Here is a 17,902-nt window from a genome sequence, read left to right on the forward strand (position 1 = left end):
GAAGCTGAAACAAAGCCAAATGCAGAAAAAATTAAAATGGTTGGGTTTTTCTCCACGTTATAAAGTCCCTGTGGACCATTAGCATGAAGTCCTTTATTCTTACTGATACTACTATTGTTATTACATTTTTCATTTTGAAGTGACAAACAGTAAGAAAAGAATTAGGAGTTTGTAATTAGTTTGATTAAAAGAAGGGAAACTTGCCCAAGTATATATGATATATATTTGTATAACTATACTAATGCTACAGAAAATACATTTACATGGTCAGAATCCAGATCCAGCCTATGCAGATAAAAACGGTGAAAGAAAAGCTACTTTACTTCTGGAGACATCTGTTGTCTGCTACTACATAGAGAACTAACTTCTAACTAGATAGATCTTACAGAAAATGTTTGGCAATATTTGAAGCATCCTGCATGTTCCATCTTGTTCCATCATTTTGCTTTTGCAGTTAAGTTCAGCCACACGATGCTAAGGCAAAAACAAAGAGTCATCTGACTTGTAAGTAAATAATAATACAGTCACAGGAGCTATCTATTATTTAAGGTTTCAGAAAAATTTTCGCTTTAAAGTTCATTTCATTAGAATGCTTCAGCACATTCCTCTCTGCATAGCCCCATGGTTAGATCCCAATCAGAGGAAAATATTTGAAAGTTGCAGGTTTTAGGAGGAGCTGCTCTTTCAGACCACAGAATAAGAAATTTGTGACTTTCCATACTAAAAGTTTTGTGCATTCATAACTCAAAATAGGCAAAATTGAACAGAAGTTTCTCACTGGTCATGCTGACAATGAAGATACAGAATATTTTTTCCCAAGAACCTGGGGGAGAAATTGGTTTAAAAGTGATCTCCTCACCCAGTATAACCCCATGAGAAGTTTAGTAAAAGGGTAAAGTACATCACCTGTCCTGTTTCTAATTCTATCCTACTTTGATGGTTGGAGATACATAATATATTATATGCATATCTGGGGGATTATATTAATCAAACTTACATAAAAGTCCCCTAGCTCTGCCCTTGTTGCCATCTAATGGAAAGCGAAGGCCTCAGCCTCCAAAGATCATCCTGAAATTCACTTCTAGCCTATCTCCTTTTATGAATATTCTTAGCAGATGCTGGCAATGAATGTACTCAAGCAGTCATTTAAATTCTGCTGCTTTCTCAGGAAGGGAATTCTTTACAAATTATATTTGGTAGCATCTACTAATTCATTCATTCTCTTTCAAATGCCAGCTATAGCCTGATCCTGCATGAATGTTCGTGTAAAAAACTTCCCCTTTAAACATTGAGACTCTAAGACTCAGCAGTGAAAATACTTGAATTGCTGATTTTGTTTTCTAAAAACAAAAATTATCCTGAAAACAGCACATTCCTATGTGATGTTTCCACCTTGATTAAATTACACACTTCCCACTGGAAAAAAAATTCATTTTCCACTTTATATTTATGGAAGCATCAGTCCACCTTCCTGAGGTTTCTCTGCAGTTCAGACGAGGGCAGTTTGCACTTTGTACCAATCAGCTGTTTACTGCCTCAAAAAACTGGGCTTCTGTAGGATGAGTCACCAGGCATGGGAGATTCGAAGATCAATTCCTGGGTCCCAACTAAGGAACACTTAAACTGTGCCTAATTTAATTTAAAAGTATATTTAAATGCTTCTCTGGGTTGGACTTCTGAGTTTAGACCACAACTTAACATTCAATGGGCAGCAGGTTTCAGTGAAAATGCCATTGTACAAAAAGCAAATGCGCACTCAGGAGTGACATTTCACATGACAGCTAATTAGGAACTTCAGCTGATGGATGATGGACGTGGGCTAAAACTAAGGACAATGCAGACTTTGCACTGCCTGCTTCTGGGATTTTTAGTCCTAGTTTCATCTTTATTAAACAGCCTCATTATTTTGAAGAACAATAAATTGTTACAATTAAATCTTCTTTACCGTTACCTTGTTTGGGAGCTTCTTTATGGATCACAGTCCTTCCTGAAATTATACTGAGCAAATAGTATTACTTGTTGTCTTGGGGTGACTTTATGATGTGTATCCCATATCGCTGCCCTATGCCCAGAAATTAATTCTTGTGCCTTTCTATGCCTTTAAACTGAGCCTGAGAGGGGGAAGGAAAAAACCCGAGCAAAACTTTTTCAAAGCAGTTTGCAGCTTGTTCAAGGTCACACAGAGATAGCAACTTCGTTTTCCCAGCCAGCTTTCAGCCAGTTTTTTTCTTTTTCAGTTTCTTCTTCTTCTTCTCCGGAGAGAGACTGAGAGTTGAACTTTTTTTCCCTTCCCTGGAATTTCAGATTTTTCCCTTTTTCTGTGGATTGCTTCAATATCAGAACACATTGGGAGGACTTTCCACCGACCACAGAGGGCCTGGCCCTGGCCCAAGCCCCAGCTCCAAGGAGACCAAAGGGAGGACTCGAACACTTTCACAGATTTTTCCTCCACAGCGAAAGATTTTGTTATTTAGCATTATTATTCTTTTCCTGTGTGTTTGTTAAATAAATAGTTTTTATCTCTTTCACTTTCCTTTGAGGAAAATTTTTTTTTCCCCGAACCTTGTGGGGGAAGGGGTGATTGTGCCTTCTCTCAGAGGATATATTTCTAAATTTGACCAAACTGGAACAAATTTAGTGGCGCCCAATGTGAGGCTCAAAGGAAAGTGAAAAAAACCTGTAGTAATTACATTTTGGTTTGAATTTACTTATTCTGTGTTGGGGTAAAGTAGTCACCATGTTGGTTGAGTTCATAATGTCTCTCTGGCTTGATGTACTCACGTCTTTCTGGTCCTTAGGCTTCATTGAGGTACTAGTGCTTTTTTGGTCCCTAGGGTTGTTTGCCTATCCACAACTTGCTCCAATCTTGTCCCTGATATGTAAATTTTACAGAGGAGGAGACGGGGTTTCCCTTCCCTTTAAATTTGATAGGTTATCTTTTGAGAATGTTCAGTATCCCCAAGACATTTCTTTTGTTTCATCCCTACAATGCGACAAGAACCGTCAGTGAAAATTGATGAAATTAAGCTTAGTGAGTAAACCAAATAGATGCACAGATAAATAAAACAAACAAAAAGTTCTTCACTGGGCAAATTATTTCTGAATACTTTTGGGCAAGTCCATTAATTTGGCCTTCTGCAGACACTGAACAATAATTTCACCATCCCAATTCTGGACACTGAGGAGCAGAAGACTTCAGTAGTCCTTAGGCATCTTTTTAAAACCATCCACATTTTTAAGCAGAACATGAAATACCTTCTAAGCAAACCTCTCACCACAGTCAATGGCGTGCAATTGCTCAGAAACATCCATGTGGTTATCATCTCATAAGCACAGTGTAACAGGTAATAAAAACCATGAAAACTTACATTTTTGCATCTGCTGAATTCCTAAAATTACCCAACTGCAAAGCTAGCTACAAAATGAAGAGGACAAAGTTAAGGAAAACTACAATAAACTCTAAAGTCAACACTGGCAGAAACAAGGTGGCAGGTGTCAGATTAGATAAAATAACTTGTGATTGCATACCACAATGTGACTTCATTAAAGGCACAAACAAATTTAAGCCTGAGGTACTTTAATTTGTCTTCATAATGACATCTAAAACTTTCAGAAAATGCTGGCAGAAAAAGAAACTAAAGAAAACTGTAAAGAAGCTCTGCTTTTTGTAAATACATAATCAAAATTTAAATCAGCCTTAGGCTGAAAATCAGAAATAAGATCTGGTTTCTAATTAATTGGGTAAATTCAAGTAATTAGGTAAAAATTCATTCATGCTACTTTGAGCTTGAAAGAAAAAAAAACATAACTGAGGGAAGAAATGCATTTTACCTGCTGTGCTCCGCTGAGTTCATGTTGCTTATCTGTTCAAAGGTATTTATGTTTTTTACATGAACCATGTCAGTAAAGGGAAATCTCTACTTCTAATAAAAGACACCCAAGGACCCAGTGCAGTCACCGATCACTCCTGATCATTCATCCCAGTTAACTCCCAGGGCATTGCCTTGCAAGCTCCATTTTGGGCTGTCCCAGTCAGGCATTTCCAACACAGGATTGCTGTTGAGGGACTCATTCTTAGCATTTCATACTTCAGGCCCTTCCACAGAACTCAGCTGCAGAGTCCTCTTGGTTTCCTTTCCCTGAGCCATCCAGGCATCACCTGGGTAAGCTGCTTTTACAGCCTCAGCCTCGCTGCCCTGCCCTTGGTTTTCCAGCGTAGCCCCCTCATGCATTTCACCTCTGTACCGCTGCTTTTCAAGCAGTTTTCTTCAAAGGGTTTTCTTCAAAGAGTGATCAGAGCAAGGCTTGGCTAAGACAGCCACACTGGCAGGGATCCTACAGCACAGGGGTGCTGCTACACTCTCAGCACAGGTATGGATCTGGAGGGTATGGCTCCTTTTGCTCGGGAAAGTAGAGCCACAACACACTTCCCAGCGGTTTTGTTTTGGTTTGTTTTGCTTTGTTTTAATCAAGTTAAGCTACAACAGCAAAGTTCAAGTTTCGCAGCATAAACAGTGGGATTTCTTCAGCTCATTGCCATCCATTGCACTGTGCAATGCTTTTGCTAATGTGATTTTAAAAGCCAAAACTTTTCTCTCTGACTGGCTTCTGTCTTAGACAAATTCCACACATCTGAATACAAAGATCATGCCAGTATAATTTCAGATATGAGTCTTCATTATTAAACATTACCAAGGTATTTAATCTCTGTTTGACAAAGAATATTTAAAAATATAAACTGGAGTATCCGAGCCACAAGAGGGTCTCAAAGGGTTCATTGGATAAAAAAACAACAGGAATTTAACTCCTAACCCTGAAAGGATCACAGCAAATTGCTTCTGTTGGCATTTCAGCTGGATTTTTTTTCCAGATTTCTCTACACATTAAGAAAAAAAGACTTGGAAACAGTGACTCCTAAAACAAACTGAACAAAGATTTATATCTATTTGCAGAAATATTAGTTCTCAGTGGGTCTGTCTGCATTCAGCAGTTTCTATATTATTACATAGTTTCAGTGTTGCCAGAGTCTGCTCGGTTACTCTAAATTTTTTTGCTCAAGTATATATTTTATTTCTATTGATTGGAAAATCTGACGCTTGTAACTTCCTGGGCTACAAATTCATAAGAGACAGTCAGACATGAATAAAATTTCTCTCTCTCTTCTGCACACTCAATAAACAGAAACATGGAAACGACATTTTAAATGTAAGCAGAGAATACTGACATTGAAGTGTTGTTTCAAAAACTGCCAGGCAGAAACAATGAAATTCACAGGTATTCAACACAGAAAACTGAGAAAGGAGACTAAATTAATCTATTTTCAGCCACAGAACATGACACACTTTGAGGCCAGCAAAACCAAGCTCCTGAAATAGGATTCCTCTAGATGGAACTCTTGAATTTGGAAGATGACAGTGGTGTAACAAAAGCATCAAAACTTAGGAAATTATTCTCTTCCTCCACTGATTATTTCTCCTTCTGAAACACCTCCTTAGAGGAAAATGAGTGTATCTCACCTACTCAGCTCATGGCATGATGAGATACAGCTCTCCTGTGCAGAAGACTTGAATTCAAAGAACTTGAATAATGCAGTAAAATAAATAAAATTATGACTACGACAGAGGTTTTGACAGGTCCAGAGAGCTCTTTAACTGTGCAGATCTTTTCAGAGTAGCATTAAAGCTGCTAAACAAGGATTTTAGATTTTACTCAGCTCGTGCCACTGAACTTCCTATTAAGACTTGCAAATGTGCTTGGACTAGAAAAAAGGAGGGTTTTTAATATTCTTTTAATTATTCTGTAAGTAAAACAATTATATAAAAATACTTGTAAAATTACTGGACAACAAAAAATCAAATTCACTTATGAAGTACTCACAAAGCCATAGAAGAATATTCCATACCAATTTTGTACACAGCATCAGAACAGTTCTGCAATCATCTTTGAGACAACAGTCATATCTTTTAAAACAAATCATTAAAAATACATTGGAGAAAAAGTGATATATCTACAGGTCTAAAGTGGTACCCTTCAGCTTCAGGAAAATACAAAGGTGCCAGCAGTAACACCTAGACACCACAAATATATTCAACGAGAACACAAGTGCGGATAAAGCAGAAGTGCTAAAATGACAAAGAGCTTTGCAGGATAACATGTCCCAGCTGAAGCACTTGCAAGGTAAAATAAAATACTGTGAGGCAGCTGCTCTTAAAGCCTCTGCACTCACACTGAGGGCCCAGGTATCAGCTGGATGTCAGGCCCTTGAACCCTCCATCAACACTGCAAGGAAAGGAACTGCCACAACCAAGATCTCTGCAGTCCAGCACGGCACACGCCGTGGAAATAACAGAGACACATTAGAAAGCACAACGTGATAACAGGTAGTGAATGCTGACCTCTGCCAGTGACTGTGCAGTTTTTATTCTTTGCATTTTTAGCTTCACATCTTGCCTGCTGAAAAACATGTTTTCTTGAGGCTACCTTTGAAACATACAGAGAAATCTCGCCTGGCAGAAAGCATAATGTGCGTGACCTCCTGTGGGCACATGAGCATGGCTGGGCTCTCTCCTCACTGTCTGCTTCCTTCTGGCTGTTATTAGAGGTGCCAGTTACCCTCCAAACCCCCTACTGCATATGGAACACATTTATCTTCAAAAGATTGCTTCCCTCATTGAATCTCTCGCAGCAGCAGCAGTGCTTTGACTCCCTTTTCCTCTGGAGTCCTGCGACACATCTGGAAATGCCAGTAGCCAGAGAGACTCCAGCATGGGTCACAGTCTCAGAGCTGCCTTTTCTCTCTCAGGGCTCCAAAGAGGATCGCAGTTCTTGTGGTCAGTGAAACAGCCAGCTCAGACGTACCTCACAGCAAGAATCAAAAGCTTGGAATACATGCACAGAATCATTTCAGAGACACCCCTGCACAGCACATGCTGTGATCCCACCGCAGCCCAGAGGCAGCCCCGAGGACAGGTCTTGAGAGGAGCAAATTGCCACGTGTGGGATCATTGCCCCAGTGAGGAACAAAAAAACTGCACGTGGGAGAAAATGGTGCATCAGACACAAAATAGATTATCTGATTTGTTTCTATTTCTGACCTGAGCACTAGGGAGGACCAAAGCCACCTATGTGGTGTAACAGAGACCTCTGTTACTGCTGCCAGAGGAAATGGTCCCTGCCCATGGGTCCCATCGTGCGCCCTGGCACAGCAACTGGTCCCAGCTCTGGTACAACTTGAACCAGAGAGTGGGGTGGGCCCTGGGTGACACTGGGTGCTCAGCAGGTGCTCCTGAGCCAGCAGGTGCCCATCCAACACACACCCTGCCAGGTCCTGCAGTGCCACAGCAGCCGCGGGGATGGCGAAGGTTTCCCAGAAGACATTTTGTAATTGCCACCGTGAGTTTCATACACAGCAGCCAGATGCTTGGGGGGGAGGGAGAGGGAGAGCTAAAAATCTATAAATAAGTAATGGAGTGTTGGACTATGAAATTCATAGATTAACATAGGAGAGACTCTCTTGGCAGCTGCATTAACGCCAGCACAGTGTGCAGCTGTTTATCGCTCCCAAACAGCTCCTGCCTCTCGCCACAAAGGCTGCACGGGGCTTGTCTGGCCTCCTGGAGGCTCCTTTCAAGTTCACCTCTAGCCATAAAGAATTAATTAATCACTGAAATGGTATAATCAGGATCTCAGGCTCCACTAACACCCGCTTAAATAGTATGACTATGCCTCAAATAATATGACTATGCCTCATGTAACACCAACCCCCCTGGTCTCAGAGTGCAGCTTGGTCCTCACTGCCTGTCTGAGAAGTTTTGGGGGAACAAGAGACACAAGGGACCTCCTCAAACCTATTTCTGCTCTCATGCTGAGCCCACTCTTGTCATCAGACACGCCAAGGTCAGAGCAACATTACACACACTTGAGACAAGTCTGTGAGAGGATTTATTGGTCTTGAAGAACCACTTGTCTTGGATGAATCACTGATCTTGGATGAGCCGCTCCTGGTTGTGAAGTAGAGACTCATCTAAACCTGCAGCCCCTCACTGCTTTTTCAGTGAGGAATTAAAAACTCCTTAAACACACCACCAGAAGGCAGCTGCAAGTTCAGGAGGTGCTGGTTCTGTGCATCCTGGACCCCCCCAGCAGAGCCACATCCATCTTCCCAAAGATTCCTGCCCCACAGTCCCCTCTCTCCAGGGCACTACTGGGATTGCTGGCACTCCTGGGCCAGCAGTTCAGCCTGGTGGGAAGCCCCAAGCTTGTTTCTAACCCCTCTCATGTAGGGACAATGCACCCTTCTCCTTGTCCTGCTGCCCAGCTCAGCACAAGACCTTTCCCCAGGTCTCCCTACTGAGGGCAGAGCCCATGGAGTGTGGGATCCTGCACTGCACAGCAAAGGTACCTCACTGCCAAGCACCCCAATACTACAGCTTCTCTCCATCTACATTTATCCTGTCTCTTATCCATCTTCTAGTGCTTCTCCAGCTGATTATCAACTTCCATCATGAAAATATCCATGTGCTTTGTAGTTAGTCACTTTATTCCTCTGCCAAGGGTGCTCTGAAGCTCCTGTCACTGTAAGCACCATGTGTTCTCTTCATGCCACAGATCTTTAAATGCAGCAGTTATACATTACTTAGGCTGCACATATTTATCCCTAAAATAACACAGGCGTCTCTGCAGACCTCCACTGGGCCTTTGATGCACTCCAGACATCTTCTTTCCAGTCATTATTCAGTAGCACAACTAAAATAATTGGTACTTTCCAAGCCTTTGCTGTGTTTTTTGACTCCTAACAATGTGAGTGGTCAGGTGTGATACAGAGCTCAGAGGAAGCTGTGAGAAAAGAGAATAGATGAGTATGTGAGGGATTAAGCTAGTTCTTGTTGCTTGCCTCTGTAGAGGGGTGTAAGGCCTGCTGAGGAGAAAATCATAAAAAAGTACCATTCTGAAAGCAAGTGAAGAAGGTGAATGAATGACTTGGGGTTAAATGTTTATTAATAAAATAGAAGAAAGTCAATACATATATTTTTTTATGCAGTCAAGATTTGAACTTGATTCTAACTTAAAGAGACAAAGCAGTGAAGAGAAAAACCACAAAAATATACACTAAAAAATACCCAGGGTCTGAAATAGGATGTACTGGTTGCTAACATATTCCATTATTTAGCTGCACCAAGGAAGCTGCCATGGGATATGCTCCTTACATGGTTCTTCACCAGGTTTAAGGAATCGGGACTGCAAACAGAGCTGGCAGATCCAGCTTTGTCAAAGGCTGGCAGATAAATGAGGTCAGGAAGTTTTTTTGCTGAAGTTGGGTAAGGGGAGCTGGGAAAGGCCATAGGATTGCTCCTCAAGCAAAGTGTAGCACACAGTAATGTCTGAAGCAGAAAATGCTCCATCCTAAAAAGAATACAAAGGAGGGGGGAGGGGAATAACTCTAGAGGCAGGCTCTTGTTTTATTAGGTGTAAATCAGATGTGATATTAAATCCATATGGTAACGGTTAACATGTAAGAAGGATTGCATATTGATTGCAGCACTTTAGAATTGGACCATTTTCCATTAAAATTTTCTCAGCTTCACGATAGGCAGCAACAGTGATACAGAATGCCTAAGAATTAACCACAACAGTAAATGCTAATGCAAGTTTTATAAAGATAATAATGCCCCCTTACATTTGTGATGATGACAGAGATCTCTAATAGCAGCATCAATTCCATCTCACAAACAAGGAAAAACTAACAGCAGAAAAAGAAACTATTTAGACCTACTAATAAAATCATAAAGCTGAAAATAAAATGATCCAGCAGCAGGAGAAAATGCAAGATCAATATAAAATACACTAATTAGTGCCTTTTCCATTCCACTGCATATATGTCCTACTCTGCTGCTTGCAGAAGCAGGAAAGATTGTGGTACCAGGGCTCCAGACTCAAAAGCTCATCTTTCTGTGGCTGAGCAATTGTCCCTGAAGGCCACTAAATTAAACAGAGGGAGACAGAACAGTAACACTTTTTTCCCAAGGACATTAGTGGATGGCAGGATTAGACATCTCCCTGGCACTCCCCTCACTGGAATTGTAACACCCTGCTTCCCTGTTCTCTGCACGTTAATACCCCCAAACCTTCCAAAATACCTCCCCAGTGGGTGAACTGGACTCTTCCCAAGCAGGAGGAGTTAGGTCAGACCCTGTTGTTTTGTGTGTAAAGCTCCTTTTGCCCTGCTTTCCACCCATCAGCACTGAATTTCACCTGCTGTTCCACTACGTGGTCATGCAGTGCCAGCTCTGCAGACAGCTTTCATTTGCACTGCCCTCAGTAACTTGGTGCCATCAGCCAGAGATGAAGTTATTTTGGCAAGTTATCTGAAATGTCTTCTTCTCCCCACAAAATAAAATCATTCTGCCGAACAAAAAATCCCTCTTCTGTGAGCACACCACTCCAATTAATGGAGGTTAATTGTCTATAACAAACAACCATTCAATGTATTCATTGCACTAATGAGATTTCCTTTTTAGAGGATTTATGGGTTGAAAAATACAGTTCTGTTCAGTCAGCTTTTAACTGCAGGAAGGAAACATGCTTGAATTTGGGAATATCTTTCACTCCAAGAGAAAATGACAACCTGCTCTTAAGAGAAAATGGATATTCCTCCACTAGTTGACAATTGGATGTACCTGAGCAAAAGAACTGCTTTCAAACATATTCATTTATTCTATGTTTTGTAATATAAACATGTGTGTTACCACAGTTGCACCCAATTGTTACAATGACTCTAAAGATTTTTTCAAAGCATAACTGACCCTGATGAAGTAATCTGTCTTCTTGTGTCCCTATCAGATTGCCACCACAGAGCTGAAGTTACCTTCTAACAGCATGTGCTGGAAAGCCACTGGAAAGTAACAGCTATGATACTTTCAGTTCTCTTTCTTTAATGTTTCCACTGTTGAAATAATTTGCCTGATTAAACACTGCCCATTAAAATTAAAAGCCCAGTATCATCAGAAACAATTACACTGGGTTTGGCACTGCTACAGCCAGACCACCACATCTTGTTAATTTACAATTAGGCTGTGGATTGCTGTTCTGCTCTCCATCCACACCCATGTTTGCAATGCAGACTATACCCCAAATCAGAATCCAGTGTTTTCAAGATTAATAAGGGAATACTGAAACTAGTCCATAAGAAAAAGGTAAGATATTTTTGTACAGGGATATTAGCAAGCCCTTAATGAAGGAAAGTAAATACATTTATTATCATCTTTGTATCAGCAGTAGTGTGGCCAGCAGGACCAGGGCAGTGACTGTCCCCCTGTACTGGGCACTGGTGAGGCCACACCTTGCATTCTGTGGCCAGTTTTGGGCCCTCAGTTCAGGAAGGACATTGATGTGCTGGGGAAGGGTCTGGAGCACAAATCTCATGAGGAGCAGCTGAGGGAGCTGGGGATGTTTAGCCTGGAGAAAATGAGGCTCAGGGGTGACCTTACAGCTCTCCACAACTCCCTGACAGGAGGGTGTAGCCAGGTGGGGGTTAGAGTTGTCTCCCAAGTAACAAGTGACAGGAGGAGAGGAAACGGCCTCAAGCTGTGCCAGGGGAGGTTTAGATTGGATATTGGAAAAAGCTTCTTCACTGAAAGAGTGGTCAAGCACTGGAACAGGCTGCCCAGGGAAGCGGTGGAATCTGTCCCTGGAACTGTTCAAAAAGACACGTATGTGGGGTGCTTGGAGACAATTTAGTGGTGAACCTGACAGGTTAGTGGTTGGACTTGATGGCCTTGGAGGTTTTTTCCAACCTTAATGATTCTCTGGTTCTACAATTCTTTGCACAAATGTTTGTGCTGATCCCTCTGCATCAGTGTGTGCCACATACTAAGCCACTCTCATCAACAAGGCTCCAGGCTAAGCAAGGCCAGCTGTTTGTTCTGCAAAGGCCTGTAAAGACACTTTATCCCAAGAAATTTGAAACTAAGAAATTTGAAAAGTGATCACTGTGGTAACAACTTTTAGTCTCATTCACATGACTTTATGGTATTTACTTGCCACAGGTTTAGATTGTGCTTGCCCTCACATCTGGGTCAAACTCCACCTTGAAGGGAAGTTCCACTAGTGAGGTTGTCCACATGGAAGTGGACATGCAGTCATCACTTGTTAAAGATGTGTAAAAGTTACATGATAGTTTGAGGAAGGTGCTCTACAGTACTGGAAGCAATTTCAGTTTGATGATAAAAAAAGCATGGTGAACATGAAGAGAAATGGGAAAGGAAAAATAAGAGAAGCCACACCAAAAAGACAGGGTAAAAGCCTCAGGTATTTCACCATGCCAGAAGTCAACTCATTCTAAGTCACTTCCACAGGGCCAGTTCCACTTATCTTTTCCAAATCATATGTCTTCAGCTTTCAAGAAGGGCTTGGCTGTGGAGACTGAAAAATAGCATGGGCCACAGGGCAAAGAATGGTGCATGAATGTTTATAAGCATGCCTACTTAAAAGTAAAAACTCACTTTCATTTTATTGTAGGTTCATTTCTCACTCCAGCTATGTGTGAAGAAGAGATCATTAAGAGCACAGGCATGAGAGATGAAAATATTTGACTGCAACTAATAAGATGTTAAACTGAATGAGATGTGATGGGGAACGCATCTCTGGGCATGGATTCCACCACTGCTCCATTTGGGCTGAAGAAAACACCAGCTTAAAATCAATTGTTTTAGTCCAGCAAAAATTGCTGTGGCCTTATTAATTATGTTCAATTGTCCTTCTCTTCACACCTCACAGACAGCTCCTCCTCCATGAATGGAGAGAAGAGCCAGATGCCCTCTGTCACTTGAATGATACCACAATACTTTTACCAAATAGAAGTTCCAATATGCTCTTCCAGACAATTCTGATGCAGAAATACTTCTAAATATAATCCACTTCTCTCAGCTCCCCTTTCCAAAGTCTCCCCACTAGTCCCCTAAGCAGTCAGTAAAACAAATATGAAACATTACCACATCCAAACTTGTACTGAGATTACATCCTGAGGGTCTGCTGCCACCCTAGACAGTTTCTTAGAGCTACCACTTCCAAACCAAACCTTTATCATGCACCTTGGATATGTGATAGCTTGCAGGTGAATGGGATTAGGAACATTTACATTTTATTAATGCCAATGAAACAGCAAGAGTAGAAAAGGCATAAGATGTTGAAAAATGAAATATTTAGTAAGAGTAAATAAAAAGAAAAAAATGTAAAAAAAAAGGACTCCTCACTATCAGTTGATGAGGAGATACAACTTTAATCAGCAAATTGCAATCTTGTTTCAGACTGAAGATTGTTGCCATGAAGAGCATAAGAACAAACTAAATCATCTAACACATATTTAAAATGCTCCAACACCAGCAAGCTTATTGCAATGTAATACAGTAGTAAAGCAATTACAATCTGAGATTAATATTTATAGAACATAATCAGGTTTTCCTTACTTAAAATTTTATTCAATAATTCGTGCGCCTTAAAAGCATCTTCAAAGGAGGGTTTGAAATAAGGCTTTAAGCAAAGGTATCAAAACCCTGGCAGGAGTCTGGAACAATGTTCACTGACCCTGGGAGGCCACATGTGACGTGGCCCCTGCAAGTCGTGCACTTCTGCAGCAATGTCCCTTTGTGACTTAAGGAATAACCACAAGAGAGATCAGGGAATGGGTTATAAAATAGCATGAGATAGGTGATGTGAAAGGAATTTGCAACATGGGACAGTGGCCATTCTGTGACAAGAAATACAAAAAAACAACAGAAGTCAGATGCAGAACCTCACCAGGAGGAGGGAAAGGAGGGTATTTTTCAAATCCAAAAAACTGTGATAGTGACACACCAGCCAGAGCCTCAGAAAATTATGTGGATCTCCAGCATGACTGGCCAGTGACACAAGGACACAGTGACACAGTTCTCCAGGTTTCTCTCCTCCTGGCTGGTTCCTTTCTCAAGAAGGAGCTGGTGGTCACTGGGTACACAGTGCACAAAGCTTTGCCAGGACAAAGGTCTCTGTGGGCTATTGCAACACAAACTGTGTGCAATAATGACCATTATTTCTGGAATACAGTTAAAACTAACATCAGAGAGTGAAAACTATTTACTTTCAGTGTGAGAAAGGTGTATGCTACAATGTCTTTATCTGAGTCAGAGCAAGAGCAGTGCCCAGATAAGAGAATGGGAGATGGAGCTACCAGGTAACAAATCCCTTACACCCACAGGACAGGGGATCAGTGTCTGCTTTCCATCAGCAGGAACTGACAGTATTTTGAGGTTCTGATTATTAGTACTGCCAATTCTGAGCTAAATGTCTTCTGCTGCAACAAGCCCTGCTTCAAATTCCAAAATGCACGTACACTTCATAACAGGGTGTGGGAGGGTTGTTAATTGCTTAACTACACTCTTCAGGAAAACATTTCTTACAGTTAAGTGTGTATAAATCCTGATCATTTTATTTTTTGTCTTGTAATTCTCACTTCTTTGTACCATATAGTAAATTCCCAAAGTGCCTTATAAACTTGGTCTCTCATGCAACTGATCAAGATATGATCTTGCTTTACAAGCATGTGGGGAGAGTCCTTCAGTTTCCTTGTCTTCAAGGTTTGTCCTTCTTACAGACAGGTCAATATATCACCTGGTTCTGGGATGCTCAGCATCTAGTTTCTCTGGTATTAATGGAGATTTTCAAATCCCACTCCTGGGACATCTCAGTCACAGTCAGCACCCAAGTACTGCTTGTCACTGTCCAGTGAAACATGAGTTCACTCTAACACACCCCTCAGACTAGCCTGGTGAAAACCCCCTCCTCTTGTCTCTGGAAATGGTTTGTGACAGCAGTTGAGCAGAAGGCAGACAGAGGAGCAGAAGACAGTGCAGCCAAGCATCTTCATTGGGTATAATGATAGGTCACAGCAGACACAGAAATCGAGAAAACAGAACACTTGAGATTAAATTAATTAATTTCATTGCTGACACAGATTCTGGCTTCAGAAAACTTGTGTTTTCACATCTCACCAAACACACAGCTCCCAAGCCTCCCTTTTTTGTCTTAAAATTGTAAGAAGGCGAAATTTCTTGTTTGTACTATCTAGTCAGCTTCCTGGCAGTGGCTGTCAGGAGGGGACTTCTCTTGACACCAAGTGACTAACGGGGACAATTTGCAAAGTATCAGTGCAATTCAGAGCAAATTCAGATTTCATTTTAGGAATAGAATGTAGCATCCACCATGCAATTCACCTGTACAGTCTCTGTTAACTGCTTGGAGGTTCTCAGTACTTTGGAAATCACTGAAATGAAGGGGCATTTCCCTCCTGTGACTTGGTCCAGCCAAGCCTGGGCTGATTGGGCTTGCTGGTAGAACTGAAAACACTTTTGCCCTCTTTCTTTTTTAAAACAGCAGCCAACCACATCAATCCTACATTGTTTGTGACATGAGTGGAAGCTACAACCAAGCCACTTCTATTGTTTGAGGGTTTTTTAATTTCCCTCCATCAAACAGTACTTTATTTCCTTTCACCTTAATATCTTGCCTAACAATCCAGTGATTCACAAATGTATCTTTTTCATATCTTTAGCAAAGATATTCTAGTAAAAATATTAGCTTGACTTGGGTGAACAATGCTGAGGTGTACTTCCAAGTGTTAAATCCGGATTGAAAATCAGGAATTTGCTTTGATATGCACAGCACCTTTGGTCCCTGTAATTATTCCTATAAAGGTTTTATTTCTCTACAAAGGCAACCAATATGTTTGCAAGTTCATGCGAAGGTACTGGCACTTTTATAAACAATAACTACAGAACAAAATAAATGGCAGGGGACTTAAGTGGCTATTCCAGCACTGGAAAGAGTAAGGTACAAATGGATGACAGTATAAATACTAACACATGCAGGAGAATAAGCATGTGACTTGTCTTCACCTCTGTCAATATATTAATCCATATTTCACAGATATGGGTGTAACTAGAGAGGACCTGGTAATTCTATTTTCAGAAAATGGACTGGACTGTGCTGGGTCACTGATTCCGCACCAGATCTCACCATTTCATACAATCACAGAACATCTCAAGTCAGAAGGGGCCCATAAGAATCACCAAGCTGATCTCCCTGCTCCTATCAGAACTACCTAGAACTAAATCATATGACCAAGGATGTCATGCAGATGCTCCTTGTACTCTGATACTCTGACTGGCTTGGTGCCATCATCACTTCCCTGGGGAGCCTGGTCCTGTGACCAACCAACCTCTCCTAATGTCCAGTCTGAAGTTCCCTGACACATATTTAGTTCCATGTATCTGCAAGCTTTCTTTCTAACTTTTAGATTAAATTGTTTCTCCTTTTTCTCCTTCTTTTGTTTTATTTTTTCTTCCCCTGTCTGAAATAATCACTTGTGTTTTGCATGTGAACCTGGAGGGTGCATCAGCCAGAGCATATTCATTTTCAGTTCAACTGGAAAAGTGCATTCTTGAACATAGACTCATTCCAGAATGTCAACTCCTGGTGCCTTGTGGAAGGTAGGGAAACACTTCATGGTTTGTGACTTGCATCTTGAAGGGAAAGCGCTCACAGTGCCCGACACTTTGCACTCCCAAGAAAACCATTCCAAGTTGCAGACCCAGGAAGGGCCTAAACTTGAGTTCTTCACTTGAAGTGCATGAAGCAGGCAAGAAGAACAAAGCAGCACATGGCAGCACTGCTGCAGCCTGCTCACAGCGTCTGTCCCCTCTTCCTTCCCCCCTTCCCACAGCTCAGTGATGAGCCAGCTGCTTCAGCAGTGAGGATGATGGGACTGATTCGTGACATTTTTTTGCTGCCTATGAAATGCTTTGCATGAAGTCTTTTTGACAGGTAGAAACTCCTGTGCAGTCCAAAGCTTTCTTTTCTCCTTTTGTTTTTTCAGGAGTTCTTGATTTTAACGGGAGGATATTGTCTGTTGCAACCAGGAGAAAGGTTACATGGTGTCAATCTCAGATATGATGTAGAAGGAACTTGCACAGAAAAGACTGCAGGCAAATTAATGCATGCTGTCAATCTAAACTCGCTGTTGCCAGGCATTTATAGCCTCTATCTAAATTACATTAATTTTTGACTGTCCATACTGCCAGACTGCCAGATGACTGGTTCATCTAATTGTTGTGTTTTCTTCTCATTAAAAGATACTTGCAAAAGCACCACTCTGCCAATACACAAGCTGCACAAGAAGAAAGCAGTGTATTTCTAGCAACCTTTGCACTGCACATTTCTGACAGGTTTTTTCACCACATTCCACATCAATAATGCTACAGCAACCAAAAGGCCATGTAGGCATTTAATCTCTGAGTGCTGAGGGCACACAGCTACCAGCCCAACACTCTGCAAATGTTCTCCAAAATGTGGTTCCACTACAGGGAGTTGCCACTGGAGACTCCTCAAAGTCTAAGCTAGATTCATTTTATAATAAAGCACTTTTTGACACTAAATAAAACAAGCTCCTAGCTTTATTGAATTACATGAAGTGCTAGAGAAAGAAGAAGAAAAATTATGCCTTTAAACCATAATCTTGTGTCATCTGAAAACAGCTACCAGGAGCAGAACAAAAACTTCCAAGAGATGGCAGGTAAAACACCCTTTGTCCAGTCTTTCTTACTGCACCCAACAGAGCCACATAACAGAGGTCAGCAGGGGAGAAGGAGCAAAAAGAGACAAGTGTGGAGAAAGGGAGCAGGCCTATGGAATGAAGAGAGCAAGACAAACAAACAGACTCCATATCCTCTCTCATCCAAGGAGAATGAAGCAATATAAATTATTTTTTCCAATTGTGTCTCCCAGAAGCAGCTGAAGATGCTTTGTTTGACCTTGCCCTATGCTTTGAGATTGTTCACTTCATTAGACCAACACACAAATATGGAAAGCAATT

The 17,902-nt window shown here is 41.3% G+C and overlaps 1 long non-coding RNA gene across 1 annotated transcript in view; it reads right to left on the reverse strand.

The window, feature by feature from the left end:
- Positions 1-17,902, reverse strand: part of LOC121667787 — a 60,196-nt gene that overhangs the window by 13,345 nt on the left and 28,949 nt on the right. The gene's annotated exons all lie outside the window — the stretch shown is intronic.

The sequence above is a fragment of the Corvus kubaryi genome, unplaced genomic scaffold (genome assembly GCF_017639235.1).
Source record: "Corvus kubaryi isolate FWS band 111438036 unplaced genomic scaffold, C.kubaryi_AGA036_p1.0 133, whole genome shotgun sequence".
Taxonomy (NCBI): Eukaryota; Metazoa; Chordata; class Aves; order Passeriformes; family Corvidae; genus Corvus; species Corvus kubaryi.